Source organism: Pleurodeles waltl, chromosome 2_1 (genome assembly GCF_031143425.1).
Source record: "Pleurodeles waltl isolate 20211129_DDA chromosome 2_1, aPleWal1.hap1.20221129, whole genome shotgun sequence".
Lineage (NCBI taxonomy): Eukaryota > Metazoa > Chordata > Amphibia > Caudata > Salamandridae > Pleurodeles > Pleurodeles waltl.
In genome coordinates this window covers 779,313,924-779,327,121 of record NC_090438.1, presented here as the reverse complement: position 1 = coordinate 779,327,121, position 13,198 = coordinate 779,313,924, and positions in this window count along the sequence as shown.

Sequence of the window (13,198 nt, the reverse complement as noted above, 5' to 3'; positions counted from 1 at the left end):
CTGTGTTGTTTGATGGTTCAAGTCCTGCTATCACATGGTAGTGTTTCTCTTTACTTACTAGTTTTTGAATATTAAAATGCTTAGTGAAAGATGATTTTCCTCTTTTTCCTATCTCAAAAACGTGGGTTGCATGTCATAGCTATGTCTGGACAATAACAACATGGAGTCACCTGTGGCCTAGTGATTATGATGTCAGACCTCCACTGTGAAGTTTGAGTGTTTTAGGCCAGGTGATTTAGTGGTCCTATCCTTGCTTTATTTCCTTTTCAACTTCAAATATTTAAGCTAGATACTGAAAGGTGATCTAACTCTTTTTACTTGACAAATAATTTTTTGTCACCTGTGGCCTAGTGATTATGATGTCAGACCTCCACTGTGAAGTTTGAGTGTTTTAGGCCAGGTGATTTAGTGGTCCTATCCTTGCTTTATTTCCTTTTCAACTTCAAATATTTAAGCTAAATACTGAAAGGTGATCTAACTCTTTTTACTTGACAAATAATTTTTTCTTTTCAATTTGTCTGAACACATCTCACTCTCAGGGGCATATTTATACTCCGTTTGCGCCGATTGTGCGTCAAAAAATTTGACGCACAATCAGCGCAAACGTTGCCCCATATTTAAACCCTGACGCCCGCGGACGACAAAAATCCGGCGTGTGCGTCATTTTCTGGATGCGGCAACCCGCCCTGCGTTAATGATATGCAGGGTGGGCGTTCCCGTCCAAAAAACGACGCACACGGCCGTGCGTCGTATTTATGCTTCCGGGCAAAAATGACTCTCGGCCGGGAGGCGGAGCAAAAAAATGACGCAAAGCCTGATGTGCATCAAAATTTGACACCTGGGTCAGGGCAAGCGTTAAAATGGGGCAAACACACCTGTATTTAATCAGAACACACAGAACAAACAGCAGAGCAGCAGAGTAGCAACAGGGAGACATGGAGGTGATTTTTATCCAGCGTGCATGTAGACGCAGAGCCCTGCAGCAACAACAGCAGCTATAACAACAACAGCAGGGACCCCAAAGGCAGTGCAGAAGGCAGGAGAGGATATTCCGCCCAAGAACAACCCTGCATGGCCTCAGGGAACACGACATCATACAGAGGTACCGGTTGAACTGGCAGGCCATTCAGCAGCTGCTGCGAAACATTGAACAGCAGTTGGCCCCCACTTTGGTGACACCCCGCACTATCCCAACAGAAACAAAGCTGCTTGCTGTACTTCACCTGCTGGCAAGTGGCTCGTTTCAAACAACTGGTGCCCTGGTTGGCGGAATATCACAACCATCATTCTCCGCATTTCTGCCAAAAGTACTGGATGCCATCATTCGCCTGACACCCCTCCACATCTGCTTCCCTAACACACTGCAGAAGCAGCAGGAAACTAAACAGGGGTTCTACGCCATCAGTGGCTTCCCACACGTCCTTGGTGCAATCGACTGCACACATGTACGCCTTGTGCCACCTGCTGCAACTGAACACCTCTACCGCAACAGGAAGCACACACATTCAATCAACGTGCAGGCCATAGTCGATCACCAGGGATTGATCAGCAACATCGTGACTAAATATCCTGGGAGTGTACATGACTCCTTCATCTTCCGTCACAGCACCATCAACCAACACTTCCAGGATGGACGGTATGGCAATGGACTACTTGTTGGTAAGTACAGAAACCTACTTATATACACACTGCACAGCAACCCTCTAGGACACACAACACATACACCACAACAGCAACATCTAGACAGGAACACACTGAGGTCCTCACATCACTAGCCATGTTTCTTAACTCACCATTGAACCTGTCACACATTGGAATTTACTGTACAGCTTAATGTGAAGACATTAATGAGTGTGGTTGCCTAAATGTCACCTTGCAAATGGTAAGTGTCACAATAACCTTTACATTAATCCATTGCATAAGTTTCAAGGTATGGGATGTCCAGGGTACTTTGATGTGAACGTGTTAACAACACTTTAAATTTTAAATGTGCATGGAACTATCATCTCACCTCCAGTGAAGACACACGGACACCTGTATCACAAGTCACAATGCTAGGGAGGACACACTCTATTGCAAATCCCAAAACATACTGCTGACAAACGGTTAGCAGACAAACACTTGCTCAGCCAAGGAAAAAACACAATGCAGAAGGTATAACCTACAAGTGTAGGTTGTCACATTAGTACACAAAAGAGTCACAGACAACACAAGAAAACTACTGCCATTAAAGGTCTTTTCAATAGTGCCAGCTACATCAACATGATCCCATTCTGTGTTTTTCTTTCAGCTGATCAGGGGTATGGCATCCAGCCATGGCTAATGACACCATTTGGGAACCCCACTACTGCTGCAGAGCGGGCATACAACGATGCCCATAAGAGGACACGCAGCATTGTCGAGCGCACCTTTGGAATCCTCAAATCAAGGTTCCGCTGCCTTGACATCACTGGCGGTAGCCTACTATATTCCCCAGAGATGGTCTGTAGGATCATACTCACTTGTGCCATATTGCACAACATTTGTGTAAAAAGGAACATTCCCCTCCTGGAACCAGACCCATACATGCCTGAAGACGACGAAGAGGAGGATGCTGGCCTGCAACAGGAGGGGCAACAACCAAACACGGCTGCTGGAGTGCATAGGCCCCAACAGATTGTAAATAATTTATTTTCTTAATTATCACTATCACCACTTAATGCACAATTGTAAATAAACACAGATAACAAACACCTCATCATGGTTTGGCCTATTCTTTTCTGCCCACCTTTAGTTTGAAATTGCTGAAGAAGAATGTTGTCTCATTGAGCAATAAGGATATAACAATCATCACACAAAAAATATACACCACAAATGTAATGGCCACCATACAATGGTCAAATACACACACCATGTACAAGACAGACATCCTGTACAGTTCACCTTTGAAGGGCAATAGCTGAGGACCACACATATGACTCACATACATGTAGGAAACATGGATCATCGCAGCAGATGGCACACAACAAAAACACCATCACTCAACTAGGGGAAAACAGGCCTCATACATCAGGCAGTTCACATGCTAATGCTTCAGGAACAGGAATGTAGTACTAGACTCTTGGCAACAGTAATTCCAACTCCTTACTATCATTGCAATGACTATCTGTCACTAGAGTTACACATAAGCAGAACATACACAGCACAAGTGCTACACCTATGACAAGCATCCAGCACATCACATCCCATCTACATGTCAGCCCTTTTCTAAAAACATTACACACACTTGCAGCTGCTCACACCCCACCTGTCTGAAGAGGTCCCTGGAATGCTGATTTGTGTACACTCAGATTCCCTCATCTACACACGCACACTCACAAGAGTCATCCAGTGTGCCACACCCTTTACTATTCCAACCATTGTCATACTACCATCTCACTGCATGGAACACAGCTCATATAATACACTGCCTTGGAGTTCATAAGGCCTGGTATCACCTGTAGATTGATTCTTCTGTGAAAGGTACTGTAGGCTATTTATCAGCTAATCCCATCTGACAGGACTAGTGAGACACAGATGGAGGCCACACCTGTGATCCCCTCCATGTACACCACCCAAATGTACATGCCCCCTCCCTGCAGATGCCTCCTACTGCATACATGTTTGAATGTGAGCCATCACGTCATTAAGCTTTGACACTAATGTTGCCGTGTAACACATTATCAGGGTTCGTGTGTCACCTTCAAAGCAACACAGGACATACACAGTGTGACATCTCAACTGTCTAATGCTCCCTCTGACCAGTCCTAGTCAGAACACGTGATCATGTGATTACTGAAAGTGCTTGCTCCTGATTGACCCAGCATTCTGTCAGCCTGACTGGCACCTGTCCGTGGTTCACTCTACAGATACCTGGGGTCCACCTATGGACCACACATGCTGTCCAAAACCTTTTGTACCTCAGACACTAATTTGTCATTAGCCTCATCAATGTATACTCAAATACATAGTAGTGCATCACCTGACTGTCATTTCCATCAGACTTTTGATAGTGCCCAAGAATAGCCAAATCTTGGCCCTTCCGTTGTCTGACCTTCATTAATGGCTAAACTTAAAAGTGTGACAGTGGACCAGGACCATAGTGTATGATGGTGTAAATGGCCTCCATCAAAGCCAGCAACCTCAGATAATGTCCATGAAAAGTCAACACATATGAGGACCCTGACTGTTCAAAACGCTGAGTAACACTTTTTCAAATGATAAAGATGAGTCTTGTGTTGAATACCAGCCATTTACTTCTGCACAGAGGCTATGATGTTTCATGATACATTACCATCAACAGAGGCCAACTGGAGTAGAAATGTGGCAATGACACATGCCAGATCCAGACACCTGAGACATTCTCTCACTCAGCACAAAAAGGTTGCCCATTTGAAAGTCTCATTACACGTGTTCAGTGACAGGGTGGGACCATCCATGTGTAGGTGACCATGTCCTCAATGGCTTTTCTCCATTTTTGCTACAAACAATGCCCAATTGAAACAAGATTAGCTGCCACTAACTCATGAGGAGACCTGGAAGTTACAGTGACAACATACACCCTGACAGTTGATAGTGGATCTACATTGGACCACACATATAAACATGTACCATCCAATCAACAAAATATTTGCAAGCAGTCGATCACAGTAGTGTCCCAGTTGGAACCTAGCTGGAAGAATGAAACATGCCACTAAACCAGGTAATGCCTAAAGGGCCACATACATCAACAACCTATTTGTCATCAGCACATGAGGAACGTTGAGATTTAGCAAAAAATATCAATGCAAAATGGTATGTCAGATTGCTCCAAAGAATCAATAGGGCAAACGTCAAATGGGCAAATGGGATTATTGAATGGCAAACAGTGAATCATACCCTATGGGCTTCCATGAGCCTGCTGCTGCAGGTTTAGCATTACGGAATTAGGGAAACCCTTGGATAAATTAGCAAGTCTGGAAGGGCAAACCCTAGGGTGCTGGGGGCCTAAGTCCACCTCTACTGCCCCCCAAATATACATGAAATATGCACATGTGAAGTACACACATGCATAAGGCACATGTGTGGCCTACATGTCAAAAGTAAAACACATATAAGATACACAAACCCATAATTAGGACATGGTCACCCCCATAAAAAGTGTAGGTGACAATTGCACTACCTATTTGGCCTATATATAATTTTGATTACCGTGATAAATGTGGACACATTTTTGCTAAGGAATACATCCTGGTATCCCATTCATCATTTGAAATTAGCCATCAGCAATTACCCAAAATATGTGTACAATTATGGGTAATAACCATTTTGAGCAATCATTACTATTGCACTGTGAATACCTTCTATACATCCTATAAGGGACATGTGCCATAGCTAACCCCAATTGTGTATCACTTAGCACCGTTTGGTCATGACAAAATTATTTTCACAATTTGACAAATTAAAGACATATTTGTCATAATGCGTCATATTTCCACGCATACAGCTTGTGTGTCATAATTTTTGACGCATAGGAGTGCACATAATGTTGAGTCAAAAAAATCAAATTAAAATAAATATATTAATAACCAGCATTACATGGCCACCATTTTTTTCTATAATGCGTCATATTTCCACGCATACAGCTTGGGCGTCAACATTTTTTGACGTACAGGAGAGCACATAATGCTGAGTCAAAAAAATCAAATTAAAATAAATATATTAATAACCAGCATTACATGGCCACCATTTTTTTCTATAATGCGTCATATTTCCACGCATACAGCTTGGGCGTCAAAATTTATTGACGTACAGGAGTGCACATAAAGCTGAGTCAAAAAAATCAAATTAAAATAAATATATTAATAACCAGCATTACATGGCCACCATTTTTTTCTATAATGCGTCATATTTCCACGCATACAGCTTGGGCGTCAAAATTGTTTGACGTACAGGAGTGCACATAATGCTGAGTCAAAAAAATCAAATTAAAATAAATATATTAATAACCAGCATTACATGGCCACCATTTTTTCCATAATGCGTCATATTTCCACGCATATAGCTTGGGAGTCAATATTTTTGACGCACAGTAGTGCACATAATGCTGAGTCAAAAAAATCAAATTAAAATAAATATATTAATAACCAGCATTACATGGCCACCATTTTTTCCATAATGCGTCATATTTCAACGCATACAGCTTGGGAGTCAAATTTTTTGACGCACAGGAGTGCATATAATGCAGAGTCAAAATTAATTTTCATATTTGCTCATCATATTTGCCAGCGGCTTAAATTTCAACTCTAGAACTGTAAAATAAGCCTCAAACAAATATAAGGGAACAATGATGAAAAATTTTTTGACTCTGCATTATGTGCACTCTTATGCGTCAAAAAATGTGACGCACTATCTGTATGCGTGAAAAAATGACGCATAACGGACAAAAAAAACAGCGGCCATTTTATGCAGGATGTGATGTAATAGGATATCCTGTTTACAGAATCTGTACTGTGGGTGTACTTTCACTTTCACTTTGCAGTCTCAGATTCTTCTAGACTGTGTGGCTGTGTGGAAAGTGTTGTCCTGTGTTTTAGTGCTTTTGTGTCCAGTGTAACTTCTCTATTGTGCTTTTGCCATCATTGTCTTGTTGTTGAATACTGTGTGAGTCTGTATTGTATACTTTTGTCAAGTCCAGTGTTTCTTTTATTGTCTGTGGGAGTCTGTTCTGTGTAGTGTAATTTAGGGGTTAGTTGGGCTCTTCTTCCTAAGTTTTCTTTGTATTTCACTACTCTACCTTTCCCCATTTCCCCCTTTTCCTTTTTCTCCAACTTTTTCCACTTTGTTAGTGCTGAGATGTCAGGTAGGCCACGGCTTGCCAGGATGGGTGAGGAGGAATTGGGGGGATTTATCTGGCTTGTTTGCCATTTCCTCCCACTCATGCTGGAGGCTGGGGGTCGTGTGATACAGGGGTATCACACGGAGGCCCGTAAAGTCCGGTGGGGGAAGGTGCGCCATCACTTGGTCCGTGTCTATGGTAGCCTGAAGAATGACCATCAACTTAAGCACCGCTGGGCTGATCTGATATCCAGGGAGCAAGATCTGCTGGACCACCTGGGAATCAGGATTGGTGGCCATCTTGGTGAGTACACATCAATTACATGTGAACAATTTAAAGCTGTGTGGGGACATGTGATGATTGTTACCCAATCTGCTAGATAAGTAGCTGACTGTGTGTAATGCTAGGGAAACCTACTGGGTAATTGTTGCACAATGTGAAGGAAGATAAATGCTAGCAGTCAGGTAGCTCATGTTTTCTACACAATACCGGTTGCCTGTAGCAGAATGTAATGTAGTGTTGCCTTTGTGTCAGACAAGCAACACGTTAATGCCTCAATTTGAACTCTACAGGTCACAATAGCCAGTGAAAAATGGATGTTGAAACATCATACCTACATATGTAGACGCCATAGCTAGACTGACATTTGTAAACCCAATATGATGCTATAAATGAGTGCTGCCTTCACGTCAATTGAAGTTAGCTATGTTGTCCACACATATGTCACATGTGTGTCTGGTTGGTGTGTGTTGAAAATGACCACATAGGCTGTTTGAGTTTGAGGGGTCATGCAGTCCTCAAGTAACCAGCTTTTGGATGTCTCTCTTGGATGCACATGATGAGATGAATGCACCCCTATATTGTTGGGGCATACTAATGAAGGTGCATCTTTGACACCACATGACTGTCCAGGCCACTGCATGTGTGTAGTAGGGTGTGTAACTGTAGCAGGAGACTCATCCAATGTAAATGTTGCTCAAGAGTTATTCCATGCAGTATGAGCATGTGTGAAAGTGTTTCATTACGCATGTCATATTCTCACATTGTCTTTGTAATTGCAATTGTTTGTCAGAGCACGGATTCTGAGTATATTCTTCCTTCCATGCTTTACAGGTGGACCTGCACCGTACACTGTGGGAGAGGTGGCTCATTTTGCGGACCCCGACACCTACAGTGAGTGTTGCATGTGTGCTATTTTTATTGTTTGCTGGTGATGCATGATAGACTACTGTGTGTTCAACAGAATTCAAGGTTTGATGCGCTGCCCATTCATTAATATTGTTCCATTAGTGGGATTTCAAATATCACTTCAGTTTTAGTAGACCTATGCTTATCCATCTCTCAGATTTTGGGTCTGTAGGCCATTCCAGTCGGGCCCGCTATGGGGAATGGGATGAGTCATGTGGAATACACTGGTTAATGTAAGAGTTGCTCTGGGACTTGGCTTGGACTGAGTCTGCATTTCAGACTGACATTCTCCCAGATAGCTTCTGCAAAAGGCTTGTCTGAAATATGCAGCTCCCCTAGTTGAGGATGGACTGAGTACACTGTAGGTTGGATCTTCCGGGGGCATGTACTTCCACAAGTTGAACTAGAAGTGTGTGGGACTAGAGTGCAATGGCCTAGGTGTTCATTCTACTCATGATCATGGGTGTTCTTGCTCCTCTGCGTGTGTGGTAAAATATGCCTCACTGGTAGTATGTGATGTTGGCCTAAGTCAGTACATTTTGACATGTGTGGACCTTGGATAGGACAAGGTTTAGCTGACTCCAATTTGTTGCTAGCCCTTCATTGGTGTTGTGTGTGGAGGCAAATACTTGTTGACCTTTCTATACACTCCTGGGTGTGCATTGAATATGGGATTGTTGGTTGTTCTTCCCACCCCACTCTCAAAGACTACCATGTGTTTGGGAATAGGGTACCTAGGACTGTAGCAACCAGTATGTTACACATACTTGTGACCTTTTGCAACTTATTTTTGAACCTAGTGTACACACTCGGTTATGGCACATGAGTTCTATATCAGCAAAAAACAATTACAAATGGCAGATATTGAGGGTTGTGATTGTTATCACATAGAGTGACATATGTAGTGAAGTCAGTAGGCGGAAGAGGTACAGCCATAATGTCAGCTGCATTACCCATTATTTGGATGACAAGTTTAGGCTGATGTCACCCATCATGTAGAGACATTGATATGCTAGGTGTGAGATGCCCTTTTGTATGCAGGCTTCCCATGTACTTCCTCTGAGACTTCCAATGATCTATGTTGTGAAAATAGCTGTTACAACTACAGTAAAAGTAATGTGCAACTGACCCATTGTGCTATTCCACCCAATGCATTTCCTATGGTAAATAGTTGCCCTTTCTCTTCACAGCTGCAAACATGAGTGCCGCACAGAGACATCAGTTTGAAAGGCGGGCAATGAGATACCAGCACATCCTGCAGGTGCAGTCGGGGTTCCGAAGGATGGCCTGAAAATACCAAGCGGATCGGGCCTCCGGAGCATGGTGGGCCTCACCACAGGGTGGCCCAACATTGCCCACAACAGCCACCACCACCACATCCACCAGTTCTCCCCAAGTGGCCCCAGCAACGGCGGGGACAGTTGACCCTGCCTCTGCAGCACGACCTGGATCCAGCAATTTCAGAGCTGCAGGACAGTCCAGTGGGCTAACAACAACTCCCACACCTAGCACCTCTGCCAGCACACAGACAGCAGCAGACCCTCCTATTGACCCTGCGGCATTCCTGGCTTTAGACAGGAAAATGGACAAGTTTATTAGTAAGGTGGACAAGCTAAGCCAGGATGTGGCCTACATTAAGAAAAGGGTTCGGTCCATCAGGCGGACCCTACGGAAGGCCAACCTCTAGGACTTTATTGATTGTTTTAAATTTATCCCTCCCCTCTCTCCTCTTTCCTTTTTGTCATGATAGTTGGGTTTTGGGGATTAGTGTTAGGTTAGTGTAGGTTGTTAGCTTAGTTAGTGTTAGGGAGGAGGGTGGGGGTCCTTATTCTTTCTATTTTTCATTTTTGTGTGGGTGGGTGGGTGGGGGTCAATGTTGGGATTCCTGTCTGTTTAAAAAAAAAAAAAAAAAAAAATCAAACAATGTATAAAAAAAAAGAAAGACAAAAAAATATATGATTGTTTAGGATAGTATAGTATGTGTGTAGGTTAATATGTGTTGTCCTGCATGTGTCCTGTCTCATAATGGTGAGTGGGGGGCTGATGTTTAGATCGATTCGTTATATGTGTAGAGTAAGTTTAGCTTAGGTTAGTTAGGGACAGTTGTGGGTTAGGAGTAGTCAGGTTAGATTAGTGTAGGTATGACTTTTCCCTTAGTTGCCTCTGGTGTGAATACATAGGAATAAACATATAGTTAACCCTTTGCATTATGCGTTAACTGCTACTTGATCATGGCCTTGACATCAGTGTAGGTGATTGTTTTTCTATGACATTTGTGTCCTATGCTGCACACCACAGAAAATAGAGGTTTAACATGGCAGCTACCCCTGTGCTAACTTGGTAAGTATCCACCATTTGGTAGACCCACCATTAGTAGTTTACATGGATCACCAAGGATTTGTGTTGATGAGTAGGTATTCTACATCACAAAGTGTGCTTCCAGACTTGGTATTGTGGGTAATTTATTAGGTCGGACTGCAGTGTGATGTTCAGGGACATCTTTGTAGATGAGGTGTTGTTAACACTCTTGTCTTGTTGTCTTCATTGCAGACATAGATCATGTGTATAAAAATTCAGCATGACTTCCCTTCATGGAAGTATACTCAGAAAGGGTGATTGATGCAGTGTTTAGTTGTGTTTGCTTAGATTATGCTGCATAATTTCATTTTATTTCTACATTTATCAGCCACCATTAGTTGACTTGGATTGCTATAGATGGAGCATTATTCTGTCCAACACAGCATAATTGTGTGTGGTTTGTCCCTTCATCAGTTATTCTCCTCAGGATGGTCAGGCTATGATGCAATCCTGGCCACTGCACAGATGTATCAGACTACATGATGTCAGGACACTTGTATTGACAAGCTACATGGTTGTCACACAGGCACTTTAGAGTTATCTACTGCACAGTTGATGTGTCAAATAACACAGAGACATATTAGGTATGCAAGTGCTATTTATTGATAGGTGCTGTAGGTCAAAATGTACATTGTCCATGTTTGCTGAGTCCGTTCTGGTGCATTCTTACATGGTGATCCTACAGAAGGGGTGTGGATGATGCTCCTGACATGCTGGGGTGATGTAACAGACAGTGCAGAGGGAAAGGATTTGCCGAATAGTAGGAGAGAGACATTCACTGGCAATGCTGACAAGTCATACAGTGGTTAGCAGAACAGTCATTGAGTATAGTTGTAGTGAGACTGGCATTTGACAAAACGTAGGACCTTGGTCAAAGTAGGCCATGGTGCAGGGACTAGTGCTTCCGGGTACTCTTCCGTGAGAATGTGATCTGTTCCATGTCTTCTTCTTCTGATGTGTGTGTTGCCTGGTTTGTCCTTGTTGTTGTTGGTTGTGAAGGGGCAACACACACCTCAGTGTTAGAAGACGTGGAGTCAGACATCCCGGGGGCTGCTCCCTGTGAAGTTCTTAAGGGCAGTACTGCTGCAAGGAGGGCCTGCTGGTTTTTTAGAATAGCAGCCACATCACGATGGTAGGCAGCCAGGTCGGCCCTGAGGGAGTCAGGATTGCATTCGTGCATGCAGTGGAAAGTTTGGGGTGCGAGGTGTTGTGGCAACTCCCTTACTGCAGTGGTGAATTCCTTTATAGTTTCTTGTAGTCCTTGCAGTATGGATGTTAGGGCTTGCATAGCTGCTGCCTGATCTGCAGATGACAACATGCACGAGCGCACCCCCTCAAGGCTGGCTGCCATATTTTGCATCCCCACCCGCACCTCCTTGGCCAGCTCCCGCTGTACACCAACTACAGTTCTTTCAAAGCTGGTGCCAGTGTCGTCAGAGTCCTCAGCTGTGTAGGAGCTGGCAGGTCTTGCAATTGGGGTGGTGGGTGGTTCTTCTGTGATGGCTGCTTGTTCTGTGCTCCTCCTTGTGACTGAAGGTGGGGTCTGGAGGGTTTCAAGGACCTTTTGGATGGTCTCCTGGGGAATGTTTATGGGCTCGTCATCCATGTCATCAGGGAAATCAGGGACAGGCATATCGGCAGGAGATCCATGTTCCTCTGCAATGAAACAGGGTACAAATAGTGTGTCTGTGTTGTGACAATTTTGATGTTTACATGCAAGCCTTTGGATGACTTTACTTTGTGATCTTGTTTGGTATTGCTATCTGCTGTCCTTCATATGGGCATTGTTATAGGCCTATGGCCCACCTGTGTGTCACATGTATGATATAGAGTTATCAGACTTGTCTGCCTAATCGCCTCTAGGTGTTGCTTTGTACCAATTAGGGAATAGCCATCTTTTTGTCCTACTCGACCCTCCGTATATATCTATTCGTATGGTGAGACCTTTCACTGGCTGTGGGTGTTGTGATTGCCCTGGCAGCACACTTGCCTTTCAGGACCTGCCCCAAAATCTGATTGTTCACATTGACCTAATTGTAATTGTTATGTGGCACATCCTATGCATGGCAATGTTACGATGTGATATGGATGTAGACATTGTTAATGTTTCCAGCTGATGTTGGGTAATGTGTGTTTAATTGGATTGCCCTGTTTATAGTATCAATGTCCTATTTGGTCCTCTGACTGTGCAGGTGTATTTCAGTGACCAGTTGCATGTGTCCCCTCCTCAATGTTGTTGTCTGAGCAGTATGACATTTGTGATGTTGCCTTGTTAGCCAGGCACGTGAGGGACCCTGACGTATGCAGCATGTGTGTGTCCTTAGTGCTGTGTGGCTCCTACTGCTGATTACTTTGGCTGATGTATGTGTCAACTATGGGCATTGACATTTGAGTGTACTGGTGCCTTTGTCTTATTTCTGGAGATTGTTGCAGATGTCATCCTCACCCCCTAATTTAGGTATGTATGTTCCATGGGGAGGTTACTGCCATTGGCTACTATAGCTGCACAGAGATCAGAGGTGTTAGTGTCAACTCTTGTCGCAGTTACATTGCAGTTGTTGTTTTGGCTACTGGATTACTGATAGGGACCTAGTTGATGTAGGATATATTTTGACTGACGAGTGCCAGGATGTAAGTTTGACGTAGTGGCCTTCCCACCTGTTGAGGCTTTCCCTTAGCTCCATTGTTGTCATGACAGGATGCCCCCATGGGACTGTTGTTGGTGTTGTGTTATGTCGTGCCCCAGCTTCTGTCTGTGCTGGGCATGCCCCCCTGCCGTGCCCCTTTACCCATGCCACTCCATATATATGCTGACTT